This window comes from Octopus sinensis, linkage group LG2 (genome assembly GCF_006345805.1).
Source record: "Octopus sinensis linkage group LG2, ASM634580v1, whole genome shotgun sequence".
Lineage (NCBI taxonomy): Eukaryota > Metazoa > Mollusca > Cephalopoda > Octopoda > Octopodidae > Octopus > Octopus sinensis.
The window spans coordinates 180,584,932-180,601,154 of NC_042998.1; positions in this window are offsets into that span (position 1 = coordinate 180,584,932).

Here is a 16,223-nt window from a genome sequence, read left to right on the forward strand (position 1 = left end):
GTGGACGGAACGTTTAAAGCCATAGGACAAAGAACTTAAAGAAGCAATAATGATGAACAGGTTTGATGTATGTCTGAAGTTCCCATCCGACGAAAGTTTACTTCATATTAGCTATTATTTGTTCACTATAATATGGACTATAAATTATCCTCACTCATTGCAACTCAGAAGATTACATACGAGACGCATTCCAGAAGTTTTGAGACATTTTAGGAAAAGCAGTTATAACTGTCGTAGATTATTGAAATTTTAGTATATATCTATACATCTTAATAAGCTAATCGGACAAACTTTTATTCTAGTTTGAAGAACCTAGTTGTAACAGCATTTTGAACATAGTCTATTGAACACTGCTCGTTTACAGATGACTACTTTGCAGAATGCTATCGGGAAGAACAACTGGAACCTCACTATGAAATAAAGTTTTGTGTTAAACTAGACAAAAACGATACAGACATTTATTAGATGTTCCAGGTTGCATATAGATTAACTTTTATAAATCGAACATCTGTTTTTCACTGGCATAAGCGGTCCAAGGACAATAGAAAGTGTCAGAATATCAGAGCTCGTTGAGAAAATTTGCAAATTTCGCAATGAAGACCGCCGTGTGTCTATACAGACAATAAGCATAAAGTTTGGAGTTTGTTTATGAACACGTATAAAATTTGTACAAACTTTGTTCCCAGGGAGCTCAGTGATGAATAGATTGAAAGAATGCTGGTGACAACAGGAGATGATTACCTCCACTTCTATAGAGAATTTGAATCCCTAGTGACTTCTGATGAAGGCTAGATCTACTGTTATGATCCAGAAACAAAGATACTAAGTGTTCAATGGAAGCATATTGAATCCTCCGGGTCCAAGAAAGCCAGGCAAAGCAAGTTCATCGAGACGTTCATGATGACCGATATTTTCCACAGCAAGGGCATCGTCTACATCCACTGGGTTCTCTCTGGCCAGGCGATTCACAGAGTACTTTGTGGAGGTTCTGTGAGAGTTCAGAAAGAAATTTTGTCGCAAAAAGCCAGAGTTTTTCCACTTATGTTGGAGGCACTTGCACCAGTCCACAATTACCCTTTGGCAACCAACACCTTGATAGTGATGGTTTCAAAATTGTGCCTTATTCTCCTTACATGCCAGATCTTGTTTACTGTGATTTTTGGTTGTTACCCAAGCTGAGGAGGAATACCAAGGGCAATAATTTTGAAGACATTGCAAAAAAAAATTAAGGAAGCTGTGACAACGGTTCTGGACATCTACACTTTGGAGGTCTTCCATGGGGTCCTCACGAAGTGGCAGAAGCATTACAAGTGCATTGAGTCACAGGATCCTACTTTCAGGGAAATTGTATTCTTTTTTTACTTCTTTGAAGTTATTAAAAATTTTTCGTTAAAAAAATTCTCAAAATTTTGGAATGAACCATGTAAAATGGAATGAACCATGTAAAACCATGTAAAGCCGGACCCATACGCACAACCATCTAATCTCATAGGCACACTCGCGCGCGCGCACACATACATGTACACACACACACATACGCACCCACACACATACACACACACAGTGACAGTGGTATCTCCCGATCTGAAAAAAGCATAATGGCGCATGGCTCAGTAGTTAGAGAGCCGGGCTCACAATCATGAGGTAGTAAATTCAATTACCGGACCGCTTTGTTTGTTGTGTTCTTGAGCTAGATACTTTGTTTCACGTTGCTCCAGTTCCCTCAGCTGTAGAAATGAGTTTTGGCCAAGCTGTATCGGCCCCTTTGCCTTTCCATTGGATAACATTGGTGGTGTATAGAGGGGAGGCTAGTATGCATGGGGGACTGCTAGTCTTCCATAAACAAACTTTCCTAGACTTGTGCCTAGGAGGGGAACTTTCTAGGTGAAATTTCATGGTTACTGGTGACCAAAGGGGTCTTTCTCACCCGATATTCCATATAAATGTCTCTTATTTAAGTAATACAGGAGTATATACGCAAATGGATAGGATGAGGTAGGAGTTGTTGGAGAAGTATAAACATAACAGTGTTGGGGTATAGTATTGTTAAACAAGATTGAGAGTAGTAATTCCGTGAGTATAATCTAGCTAGTGCCACTATGTCAATTCGATAGTAGACTAGCGTATTTCATCATAATTAAGATTGTTTCCGATCTTGTAGCTCTAGAATGTTCGACATCTCCAGAGTGCGCAGCTAATTCCTGATTCATTATGTTTATTAGCTAGTACAATCTCCTATCCCTCTTTCATTCATAGTTCACGAAGTTGTCTAACCTCATCGTACAACAACGCGTATCGCTATAGTAACCATTTCCATATATAGCTAGCATTATAGTTAGCTAGATTATACATGTGTACTAGAAGTGATGTCGGGTAACTAAGTCTTGGGTTGAAGAAAGGATGTCTACGCATAGAAATATGCTGCTCATGGCATGAATCACAGAGACTGTGTAATATTTACTATAATGCATCATAATTCACGTGTGTACAGAACGTTTGCATGCACACAGTGGACGCCCTGTATATATACCTCTCACTCTTTGCATTGTAGTTACTGTTAGGAGTAGGTCCAAGTCGACTCAGGATTCTTTTTCTCTCTTTTCTTCTGTGTACACATTTGTGCAAGTGTATGAATGTGTGCGTCATTTCGGCCCTTCTCTGATGGACCACTTACTTACCTTGAAACAATCCTACTACTTAACGCTTTATTCTGCAATACACTGGTATTCAACGTTATTTACATAGCTGGAATATGATTAAAGCGTTCATCCTTCCTAATTTAGTAGTTTCCGCTACGAATGATGAGGAAGTGCGTCAATTACCTTGCGACATCTGGCCGACTTCCTTGCGCAGTAATAACAATCGCTGCTGAAACACGTGTATGTTTTTGAAAGCTGAAGATAACAACTACGTTTTCTCTGTGCATTATTACTACATATTTTCATATAACTGTGTGTGCACGTGCGCGCGTGTGTGTGTCTGTCTGTGTCTGTGTTTGTGTATGTGTGTGAGAGAGAGTATGTGTCTAGATGCGTGTATGAATTTGTATGCTATACGTATATACGAGGAAGGGAGGGCAGACAAAAAAAATCGACGTTGATGAAGTTAACGATGATGGTGCATTCTCCGTCTGGTATTTATGGTTCTTTTTTATTGAACAAAAATTGTAGCCTCAGTTGTAACAACAGAATTCTTGGAAGAGTGGCATGATTTTATTTTCATTTATATCATATTTTAAAATGTTTAGCGATTTATCCCTTATTCATAGAATTTTAAGTGAAAACGATAAAAAAACTAACCCACAACTTTAAATCCCCAACTCTTATAACATTGAGCTGTTATTCACAAGAATTACTTCATGTTCTTTTACGAAAACAAAACAAAATTTTTTCAGATTTGATTACATGTAAAGTGAAAAGAACAAAAACCCATCGAAAATGTATTTTGAATATGTAGCTTTCTCATTAGATCAAAGCAAAGACATTTATGAAGATTCGGTGTTGTATTTTCTCAGATGTTTTACTTAATGTCCGTATGTTATTTTTCTATTACCAACTGTAATTACCTTCGGCATTTCACAGGTATGAATACAAACAAACACGAAAATATTCCCTAAATTCAACATTCCAAACTCTAAAAATTTTAGATTAACATGCTTGTAACGATGTTAAACATGCAACAGGATTGATGCTTATAACTTTTAGATTTTATTCTTGAAAAATGTGTAATGGAATTTTGTGTTTGTTAGTTATGAATTCAACTGAGGAAATATTCATGCAATTTGAAGCATTACACTGAAAAGTTGAGTATGCACCACCGGAAAGAGTATGGCCAGGCAGAGTAGTTACGAGAAAGATATATACTATTGTTTTAACATTTGCATTGGATGAATTAGTTCTTATTACAAGTATGGTTTATATCTTCGTCAAAGTTGATATGAAAAATGCTTCATATACGCCTAGGTCTGTAATATGTCACTCCTGTTACTCGTCTACATGTGTTATTTTGTTCAGGAGCAATATCTCAGTCTAGCACGCTGTTAGTAAGAAAACTAAATGTATTTCGAAGTAGATATCATGTATTGATGGAACCATCTCAGTGAGCTTTATCAAAGTTAGCAGAGTCCATTTTATGTGTGGCGATAAATCAATTTCAATCATGAACTACAATCTCATTGGTATCCCAAAGGTACTGACAACTTCTGAAATATGTTCTTATGGTGTCAAGATGAGTATGATATTACAGCGTATAATAAACATTTGCCATGTTTTATCATTTCTGCACTGTACTGCATAATGTTTTGTTTTAACTTATTTCCATATAAATCCTCATGGAAATATTATCGGAGATATATTTTTTTGTCTAGAGAGATACACGAAATATTCATGAAAATTTTGGCATTACTTCCAGAAAGTATATCTTTGTATTTGTATTTCAATAGGGACTAGTGCATTAGACCTTACTTTCAATTTGCTCGGAAATATATCAGAAACCATACTGCGATTTATTTCCCATCTGCAGCGCTCAGTGTAAATATTAATCTTCTCAAACAAAGACTTAATGAAACAAAAATTTGGCGCATAAATTTGATATGTGTAATAGAGAGATAAAATGGTTTGAATTATATCTTTTATTTGAAATAATCAATGATGGTAATTCTTTACCGTTCGAAGAGAGATTTTGAAATAAATATTAGTTTAATTGATTTCTTTAATGTGTATATTTGCTTTCCTCTTCTTCTAAGAATTCCATACTTTATATGAGGTGCAATTGCAAATGTCATTGACAAAATAATGATTCTTTCTATATTTATTTGATTAATTTTACGCTAAGGAAATAACGAAATTCTTCTCTAAAGCCTATAATTTGGAGTGGTGGTGAGGAATTTCAGATTATAGTAATTAATGACATCGTACTGATTATTCTCTGTGATGCTTAAAGAGAAACCTCTGTAGAAATTGAATCTAAACGCAGAATCATGATTGTTTTATTTTACCAATGAGAAATGTAAACTTAAGTATTGACAGTACAAAGGAAGTCTGTTCTCTAGTGCTCTGTAGTATCTCACAGTACAAGAGGAAAAGCTACGCTACACCATGACACCAAGAGTTAGACAGACATAGGGAACAGTTCGATAGATATGTGATTAAAATATACAAATCGGAACGTGATGCCCAATTTTAATGTTATCCATCATTAATTATCAAGAGAAATTTACGATGCTACAAAACTGGACAACGTGTCTAACTCTTATCTAAATCGAGGGTTTCGTATATTATTCACTGAATGAGACTACACCACGGCAAGAGATCCGAGTTTAGAAAGGCATTTGTTCGAAAAAAAAGGTTTCACTCTGTAGCAAACACTTCCTGATATATGCCACATTTTTATTCAAGCAAACTGCAGATATTTCACTATCTGCATTAGAGTTGTAACGGAATAGAACAAGTGGATATCGTAATTTTAAACCGGAAAGTAAAATAAATCCCTAGTAAAACAAGTGTCTAATAATTCTTCATTTAAATAATTAACTTTATAAAAGTAGATTAGAAAGGTGAATATAAATAAGCCGTAACGAATTGTAGGTGAAAAAATTTAACTCTGAATATTATTAGAAATATTCAAAATCTTCTCTAATTTACCTGGAAATTAAGTTTATTGAGTGAATTCATTTATATCTTCATAGTTATCACAATGATATTCATTAATTCCTATTAACATTTGTTCTATTTTCGCAATAATTCTAAAAAAACATTAATATTATTTAATACGATTGCATAGTGTCATGCCCTCGAATATTGAATACTAAACTAATTTAATTAAGGGGAGATTTTGGCACTGAGTTTTAATATTTCATGATCATTGCAATTTGAAAAATCTCTGCTCCTTAAATCTTTACTTCAATATGCAATCAATTAATTATTATTGTATTATTCTTGCTTAGCTTAAGCAACTGTTTAAATCATCTGTTAAATAATACCTTTCGTATCGTATGCTATGTCCTTATTCAATATATTTTTCAAAAAAGCAAAAGCTTTTGAAACGAAAATGCTTAATGACAAATAAATTCAATGCATTTAAATACAAAGGTTCTCGTTTCTCCTGTCACATTAAAAACTGAAACTGATATTCCATCATCCATTTATAAGATAATGATATGCAATTATTTCATTATCTTTATCAAGATTGATCCAACCTATGTTTTATAAAATCAACCTCTTTTCTGCAGATTTTTGTAACACTATAAAAACAGCATCGGCCTAAAAACTTTCTATTGCAAAGGTGAATATCACTCCTAGCACTAGTATTATTTTAATTATTTTACGTTAATAATATACATCACGTTTTAAGGAATGACTATATCAATGTTTAATCAATATTTATGTCAAAACCTGAATTATGTTCCAATAATTTTATACTATAACATGTCTTCGCTTATTTTGAAGCAATTTACTCTAGAATTTCCTGTAATGTTTTTATGAGACTTTTCTTTATTTGTTGCTGCAATACCCATTATTCTATTATCCATTATTTCTTTGTGGAGGATTTCCTTCTGCTGTGCCCCCACTTTACAACAAATATTGGGATTATATAACATTTTAAAGCATTTTTTTACAAATTTTTAAACTATGTACGAATCCCGTCATTGAGAGGAATAGCTGAAAGTGTCTATTTTCCTGTTTCCGTGTTTTAGCATACATTATACATTCAGCTATACATAGGAGGTATAGATATATCACTTTGATATGACTGCTATGGATTTCCTGCCTAAAGCCTCTTGCATTTCATGCAAGGTGACAATGCTGGCTACGAAGTATCACTAGCAATCAATGAATATTTTTCAGTCTGTGTCTTGCTGCCCTTATAAATTTTCAATGCTCCCTATCAGTGGTAACATACATCATAGCTTTTACTGTATATGAACCGTAGCTGTTATATTGAACAATTTACGTTATTGAAAATACCTGTTATATAAAATAGTTGTGATTGTATGTTGATAAACCCTACCGTCATTAACCACGTTCGATTGTTATCGAGTGTTTGATCTGTGAACCCCGAATATCTTCGGTGAGGGATCAGCCAATTGTAAACTTACAATTGCTGAATACAATTTCCTATATAATATCTCCCTTCAAATACGAAAGCAAATCGAAGCTCCCTATTGTGGCTTCGCTATACCTTAAATTGTTTTATTCGGATCTTGCTGTGGTTTAACAACACGAAAGTCTGATTTAAAGAAGCTTCAGTTATGGAGGATATTTCAAAGCATTTCAATAGCATGCGTATACATATATACGTACGTACAAACATACATACATATATATATATATATATATATACACACACACACACATATATATATATATATATATATATATAGGCGCAGGCGTGGCTGTGTGAAACGATGCTTGCTTCCCAACCTCGTGGTTCTGGGTTCAGTCCCACAGCGTAGAACCTTAAGCAAATGATTTCTGCTATAGCCTCGAGCCGACCAAACACCTATGAGTGGATTTCATAGTGGGGAAACTGAAAGAAGCCCGTCGTATGTGTGTGTGTGCTTGTGTGTTTATGTGTGTGTCTGTTTTTGTTACCCCACTACCGCTTGGTAACCTGTGTTGGTGTTTTTTCCATCCCTGTAATATAGCGGTAGAGCAAAAAGGACCGATAGAATAAGTACCTCGCATAAAAAATGAGTACTTGGGTCGATGCATACCTTTAAATACTCAAGGCAGTACCCTCGCTTGGCCGCAGTCTAAGGACTGAAGTAAGTAAAAGATAAAAGATATATGTATATATATATATATTCCTGAGCGCCATACTAATACAATTGTTTGTTTATATTCCACCTGCCTTCGTCTTTTGCTTATTTTCATAAAGCTTCCCGTTATATATATATATATATGTATACACACACACGCATACATACATATATATATATATATGACACTTTCACAAGAATAATATTGACAGTGACCTCGAAGTTTCGGTCAGCTACGGTTACGGGGTCAAAATGTCTAAATCACTGTTAATGTTACTGTCGTTGAAGGATATTAAACCTATACTCTACAAAAAATATTGAGTTGTCCTTAATGTAAATTATTTTTATTATAGCACAATATATAAACAAACATTGATATATCAAGATATTTATATGTTCATACACACACACACACACACACACACACACACGCACATACGACGGGTTGCTGAAAAGTTCCTGGCCTTAAGGGTGTCGTGAAAGGCTTAGTTGAGGCCCAACCTTCCGAGTTTTTTTAAAGGGTTAGAAAAACATTGACGGCTTGCAATAAATATGTGAATCTCAGAGGGTAATATGTTGAATAAAATCATATGTATGTAAATGTGTATGTAACCACACGTGAACTGTTTGCAATTTTTTCCGCCTTCTTCCCTTTTTCCCTTTAGACTTACCTGTTTTTTTCCTGTTACCGAAGAAAAGCTAAGCTCCAAACGTAAAGCAACTTCTCTCTGCCTTCTCTGGGCGTTTTATTAATGCATCCTTACGTTTCATTGAATTTTTTTCCCTCTGTCTTCTTGAATTAATTACACACAAACACACATATACACACAGAAACACACACACATTCCTGTCTCAACCCGGGACCTTGAAGACTGCTTAAATGCAAAAATGTGTGCTAGTCCCTTAATATTTGATATTCAATATTTCATCTATTCAATAAGACAATCAATAATTCATTTCATTTTACTATATATACTATATATACTATATATTCTATATCCTACTTTAATATTATAAAGAATATAAATAAAACGTAAAAAATAGACAGAGTTGGAATTCCTTTGAATAATATATGGTGTGTGTGTGTGTGTGTGTATGTGTGAGTTTGTGCGTGTGTGTGTGTGTTAATCTTTAACAAGAGTACTCATAAATTTGTACTCTTCCAAATGTATTGTGTAACCCTTCGGTTTAGTATAAAAATTGTATTTAATGTATCGTAAAAGTTACACATTGATATATAAGTGATGGCCGGTGCAGAGACAAGATAGCAATTTACATTATTCGGGTAACAATACGTAGCGAATAGGTAAATACTAACTGACGCTCAAAGAGTAGAAAAGCTTGCTTAATTACATAGATGTTAAGGCATTATAAACGCATAGAACAGACACGGCACTTAGATAGATTGCAGAGGGTATGCACATAGTAATAGAGAGACCGAGTCTCAACAGAAAACATGAATTGGATGATAACACTCCTGCCACTACCACAATACGCAACATGACGGCTAAAGGCAGAATGGGAGAGAAAAAAGACAGATACAAACGATATAACACATAAACCCATTTACATATATAAAAAAAGGCCACGCATACATACACACATACACAGATGGAATGGGGCAAAATAGAGAGATAAATAAGCACATAAATGAAAAATAAAGGGCACGTATACAAACAGTATAGTAAGTAAACACACACAAAACACATATACAAAACAAATACACAAGAGTAGTCACACATATGACACCACATACACACACGTAGTCAAACAGACGCACGCACATACACACAGATACAGACGCAAAGACATACGCATATAAGTGTATACACCACAGAAAGAAAGAACTAAGAGAGAGACACGTTGAATGGGGACTCCCTGGAGAGGTCACAGGTGTGTGATGAAAGATTTCCAGACAATGGAATAAAATAAGAATAAGAATAATAAACAAGAGAACTCTATAGTGCGTGTGTTTATCTAACAAGAAAGAAAAGATCATCCCGAAATTCACTTAAACATTGCATATCCTTATTAAAATATGGTACGATAAGTTAATATATATCCTGTACAAAATATAAGTTAATGCTACACAACTCCTATCGTTTCAGATTCAATAAAGCATGTCAAAATGTATATCGATTCACATTTTTTTCAAATTCTGTTCTAAGCAAAACTCTGTGCTTAATAATACACATTCTCCGGAATTCTTGTCCCTTTCGAGACGCATGCTTGCGTTACACGTCTTGTGAAAGTGATATCTGACGGACATTTCTCCAGCAGTACAAAATTCAGCATCGAATTATTGTGTATGTTCTATTAAATATGCAGATTGGTAATTAGGAATAAGAATTTTAGTGTAACAAGTTGTAAAGTATTCACGCTCCAATAAATGTAATAGGTTTCTGTCTTGTAGACTACTTTCTTTCCCCTGCTTTACACTGATTTTGAACCAAAACGCAAGCAGATACATACATACATAGTTATGAATATATACATACATGCATATATATATATATATATATATATATAGAGAGAGAGAGAGAGAGAGAGAGAGATGGGGAGGGAGATCGACAGACAGATAGATAGATAGATGGATAGATAGATACATATGTACATACATATATATATATACATATATATATATATATATATATATTATACATATATATATACATATATATATATACATATATACAAACATACATACATACATACATACTACATACATACATATATATATATGTGTATAATATATATATATATATATATATATATATATATAATTTCAAAATAGGATAAAATCTTTATAAGAATTAATCAAGTAGTTAGCGGGGAAAAAGCTCATAAGGGAAAAAATTTATTAATTATTCCCTTTAGATATATTTATTTATATTAAGGACATTACTATACATAAATGCCTCACGCTAAGAGGGACTCTTAAAGTCAAAAACTACCATAATAAACACTGAATGTGTTTATTATGGTAGTTTTTTACTTTAAGAGTTCCTCGCCTCGTAGCGTGAGGCATTTACGTATAGCAATGCCCTTAATGTGTATATATATATATATATTATATATATATATATATATATATATATATATATATATATACATACATACATACATACATACATACATACATACATACATACATACATATATACATATATACATACATACATACATACATACATACATACATACAAACATACATATACGTATATGGTTTGTTTTAATTCTCTCTTCATATTTAGTGCTTAGGCGACGTCGGAGACATCGATATATAAATGTCGAATGACAAAAATGTGTACTCAACATCGCATTGGTGATACAGTTTTATATTCAAGAGATGAGGAATTATATACGTTATTACTTTATTTACAATTGACGGATATTTGTCCTCACCTTGTTTGTTGTTAACACAGGTTTCGGCAGATATACCCTCCAGCTTTGATCAGGTGTCTTGGAGACATACAGTTCACTATGGAAAAAGAAACAGACAATCAGCTAGCATACAAAAGATATGCGGCCCATATGACATCAGAACAGTATTCAAAAGTAATACAACACTTCGCAAATATCTCCTTCGAGTAAAACCACTAATAGAAGAGAATATGACTAAGAACTGCGTATACTCCATCCCACACAGCTGTGGTAGGTTATACAAAGGCGAAACATGCCGTCCCCTCAAAATAAGGGTAGACGAACGCCGCAAAGCTGTGACACAGGGAGATATTGATAAATCGTGTATAGCTGATCATGTATGGAAAAATAGAGATCACCTCCCCCTGTGGGATGAAGTTAAAATAATAGACAGAACACTACTGGAAAATACGAAAACTAAAAGCAGCAGCACATATGCTAGGACTCCAAGCAGACCGAGTGCAGATATGAACGGCATAGGGGAACCGGTATTAAGGAAGGATAGAAGAATATTAGAGTTATAAGCCCTAAAATTTACTCCATAAGTGCCCAAAGGCATGACGGGTTCCGGGAACGGTAATTGTTTAAAATGATCCAAAATAAACTGAAGTTCAGAGTAGTTAGAAAGAGGCACATTTGCTGATTTTTCACTCAATAGTGTTTTCCTACAGTTTTCATTAAAATGATGGCTTCATTCTTGTAGTGATGTTTATTGAATTGAATAGTCGTTGTTATCAACTTCATAAAAATCTTAAACATGTGATTATGTCACCAGTATTAGCGGCCGTTATCTAATGTTCTGGAACGGCCGTTGGGTGAATGTTGATGAGTGCATGAAATCTATTGGGTTAGCAACTAAGCTTCCGCTGTTGTTTTTTTAAATTTTGGAATTTATTGTATTTTTAAACTTTGGAATCTATTTCTTTTTTTTTTTTTTTTACGAGAATTCTATTTTCGAATCATTCTCAAATATTTGGGGTTTTTTTCTTTTACCAGTTAATTTTAGTTAATTTTTGTTTATTTTCAGGTCATTAAAATGACCTGAAAAACGAGCATTTTCGACACCTCCTTCTTTTTGCTTTCAATCAAGATTCTAAGGCCGCAAAAGCTTCTCGCGAAATTTGTGCTGTGTATGGAGAGGGTGCCATAGCTGAAAGAACTGCTCGTGATTTGTATGCCAAGTTCAAAAATGGAAATTTTGACCTCAAAGACGAACCTCATTCTAGCCGTCCAGTTGAGTTCGATGAAGAGCGATTAAGCCGACTTTTGCACGAAAATTCTCGTCAACCGACAAGGGAACTGGCGGAGAAAATTAATCGCACCTACACTGCTATAGAGAAACATCTTCACTTGATGGGAAGGTTCAGAAGTATGGAGCTGGTTTGCTTGTTCCTCACCGCTCAACTCATGGACACAAGCAACGATTACTTTACTGAATCGTTACTGGCGACGAAAAATGGTGCCTGTACATCAATATGAAGCAGCGTAAGGAATGGTTTACCGAGCGTGAAACAAGATCTTCATCCGCGTAAAACGATGTTGTGCGTATGGTGGGACTGGAAAGGGATTATCCATTATGAATTGCTTGAACGTAACCAAACGGTCAACGCGGAACTCTGTTTTCAACAGATGGAACGCCTCAACACGACTATTCAAGAGAAAAGACCTAATCGCCTGCATGGAGTTCTTATGCTGCACGACAACGCCCGCCCTCATATCGCCAATATGACCAAGGAAGCCATTCAAACGCATGGCCGGGAAGCGCTGCCACACCCGCCGTACACTCCTGATTTGGTACCAACGAATTGCCACTTCTTTCGATCTCTTTCAAATGCTATGCGCGGAGTTTTGTTCAACACTGATGCAGAATTGAGTGCTTGGTTGGGTCGATTTTTCGAGTCGAAATCGGATGATTTCTACCAACGAGGTATTGAAACTCTTGTTGAACATTGGGAAGAAGTTGTAAACAACAAGGGGGAATACATTATTGATTAACTAGTTGTTATTCTTTATTAAACCTTTTAAAAGCTTTAAATTTTTAAAAATCGGTGAGAACTTAGTTGCCAACCTAATATATTTATTAGTGTCGATGTTCATTTGTCTTAAAACAGCTCGACCATTTTCGAACGTATGTTTTCCTTTAGTCGCACATGAATCCAAGATTCGTCTGAAATAAGGTATGAAGAAAGTAACCTTCTTCTCAGCTGGTGATAGAATAAAACAAGGAGGGTTCTTCAAAGATATTTCGAAAAACACATAGCTATTAGGGTTGTTGTACGCTCTCTCATCCTTTCTCTGTTTCATACTCATTTTTATGAAGAATTGATGGAGGATTACGCTTGTCAGTGTCGTTTGGGTGTTTTTATCTGCTTTTTCAATATATTCCTTTGTTGTCACTTTGTATCACCATTTTCACACAATACACACACTCGCACAAACACACACACTACACACACACGCACAAACACACACACTACACACACACGCACAAACACACACACACACACACACACACACCTGTTTGCTCACGTGAGTGGTTTGTGTATAACAAAATGCTAATACTCAAGGTTTCGCTTTGCCGCTCTTTCAGCTGGGCAAATGCAATATTTACTATGCATTTTTATCTAACGAGAACTGTGACAGTCTATATGTCTCTCCGTCTTTCTATATTCTTAGTATACATCGTATATATCGAAGAAATATTCAAGCATTAATAGATATCAGTCTAGACTGCCTTGTAGTAACATCGCTGTAAGCATGCATTATTGAGCATATAATGGAAAGTACTTCATTATATCTACTCTCTTATATTGTTTTCCAATATAAAATAAACATCTTTCTTCGTCTACTGCAAATTTCTCTTTAACTCAAAAGTATATCGAACGAATCAATTTAAAAGGAGATGGTGCAATTGTTAGCCAAACTACTTTAAAAAAAACTATATGTAGCATTCTCAAACTTGTATGTTTATAAAGACGTCAACTAAATCTTAATACATTTTTTATCAATACATGTCAAACTATAATGCAGTACAGCCAAAAAATTGTATGTTTTGCTTTGACATTTGCTTCTATCTGTTAGCAATTGGGGAAGTTGTTATTATGACGACGCTTTAGATAGATTATTTTTGTTTGCTTGATTGTTTTATCAGACTGATTCGTTGCTGTTTAATATTGTTTTTCGTTTTTGCTTTCCAGCAACAATTTGTTTAGAGTGTTGGTAAAGGAATTGATATGACATAACATGTTCTTTAGCTGTATGTACAAATATAATCTGGTATTCTTGGTTTGGCAGACATAAATATTTACACTTATACATTAAAAATGTTTTAAAAAAGTTAATCTGGAGAGACGAGACTGTACCAATTACTTTTGAAAACCTTTGAGGTCGGTGCAGTGTCTACTTTCACGATAAGTTGGTCGAGGTTTGCAGTTAAAACTTTTCCAGGAAATCCGAAATATTTCATCTTTCGAGATAAACATTGGAAACATGTTTTAGGGAGGTGTATATGACATAAAATATATGTGGCCCAAGAAACACAAACATAGATATAGAATTCTATATCACTAGACTGGTATAGGAATCGCTAGTTTAAAGAAATATGTGGCCCTACTTTCACTTCGTACATAGGCAGCAACTTAGTAGATCTGATTTACTTCTTGGTTTTAAAACAAAAACATAACATCCAAGTACAGTTCGGACAATGTTATGAATGATGAAACCTAACATTGTATCAAGTTTAAGTGATTTAATTGTTGCTATTCGTACATAGTCAGCGAAATTATACAATGTGATATATTATGTGATGCATATAATATTGAATAACCACATTGATAAAGCCGACCAGCTTGTGGTATCTTATTGGATGATATATAGTTTGATAATCTGAGTCTTACAAAGCGGCGCATTTCGAGCACAAAACGGGTAAATTGTCAATGTTCATAAAGCTAAAAAGAATAAAGAATTATCGTCTACTTAAATGTGTTCAAATAGGGAAATATATAAGATCATTATAGTTGATCATTAAAGAAGAAAGTATTTGGAAGAAAAAGCTGGAGTAGACAAGTGATAATTGGTGAAGAGTTGGCAAGAACTCCGTTGGAGCATGATGCATACAGTTGAGTGGTCTCACATGAATTTAGATATGAAAAACGAATGAAGTTAATAAGGGAGAATTTCACTGGATGATTTTCATAGTATAGACAGAGTAAAACGTTGTTAATGTCCTGATATTGGGACCAGTTTGTTTGAGTCTATGTACACTTGAAAGTATGCATGAGGTTGTAGCTTAAGAAGCAAAATAAGGACGAAATACAGCATAATGACGTTGAGATAGAAACTGAAATTAAATTTTGGTTGAGGGGATGAGAAGAAATATTCTGAAACTTAGTGACAACTCTTCAAGTTTTCTTGAAGTATCTGCAGATATAGTACAGTATGGAAATGCTCTGTATTCTTTGATTGTAGTTTTGCAAGATATGCAATTATTATTATTCGTAAAGGCGGTGAGCTGGCAGAAACATTAGCACGCTGGGCGAAATGCGTAGCCGTATTTCGTCTACCGTTACGTTGTGAGTTCAAATTCCGCCGAGGTCGACTTTGCCTTTCATCCTTTCGGGGTCGATAAATTAAGTACCAGGTACGCACCGGGGTCGATATCTGTCCTTGTTTGTCCCCTCTGTGTTTAGCCCCTTGTGGGTAGTAAAGAAATAATTATTATTCGTATTCTCATATTTTGGTTGGTAATTAAGTATTACTCAAACTTGATCAAGCAAATCAATGACTAAACAGTATTCTAGTCTCTAGCTTTCTGAAAGCTAAAGTATACGAGAAGCATATTAACCAATGTGAAATTCCTAATTTAAAAGGTAAGAGTGTGATTTAAGGGATATTTTGCTCTGCTTTATAACAAGTAAATAAAGTTACAAAAAAGCATCTTGTGTGGGGAAGATGGTGAATCTTTTTCAGACAATGTTGCCAGTGTTTGCCAATGTTCATCGCCTGCGCAGTGATTAAGTCTTGCCTTGCATAAATAAGTTTT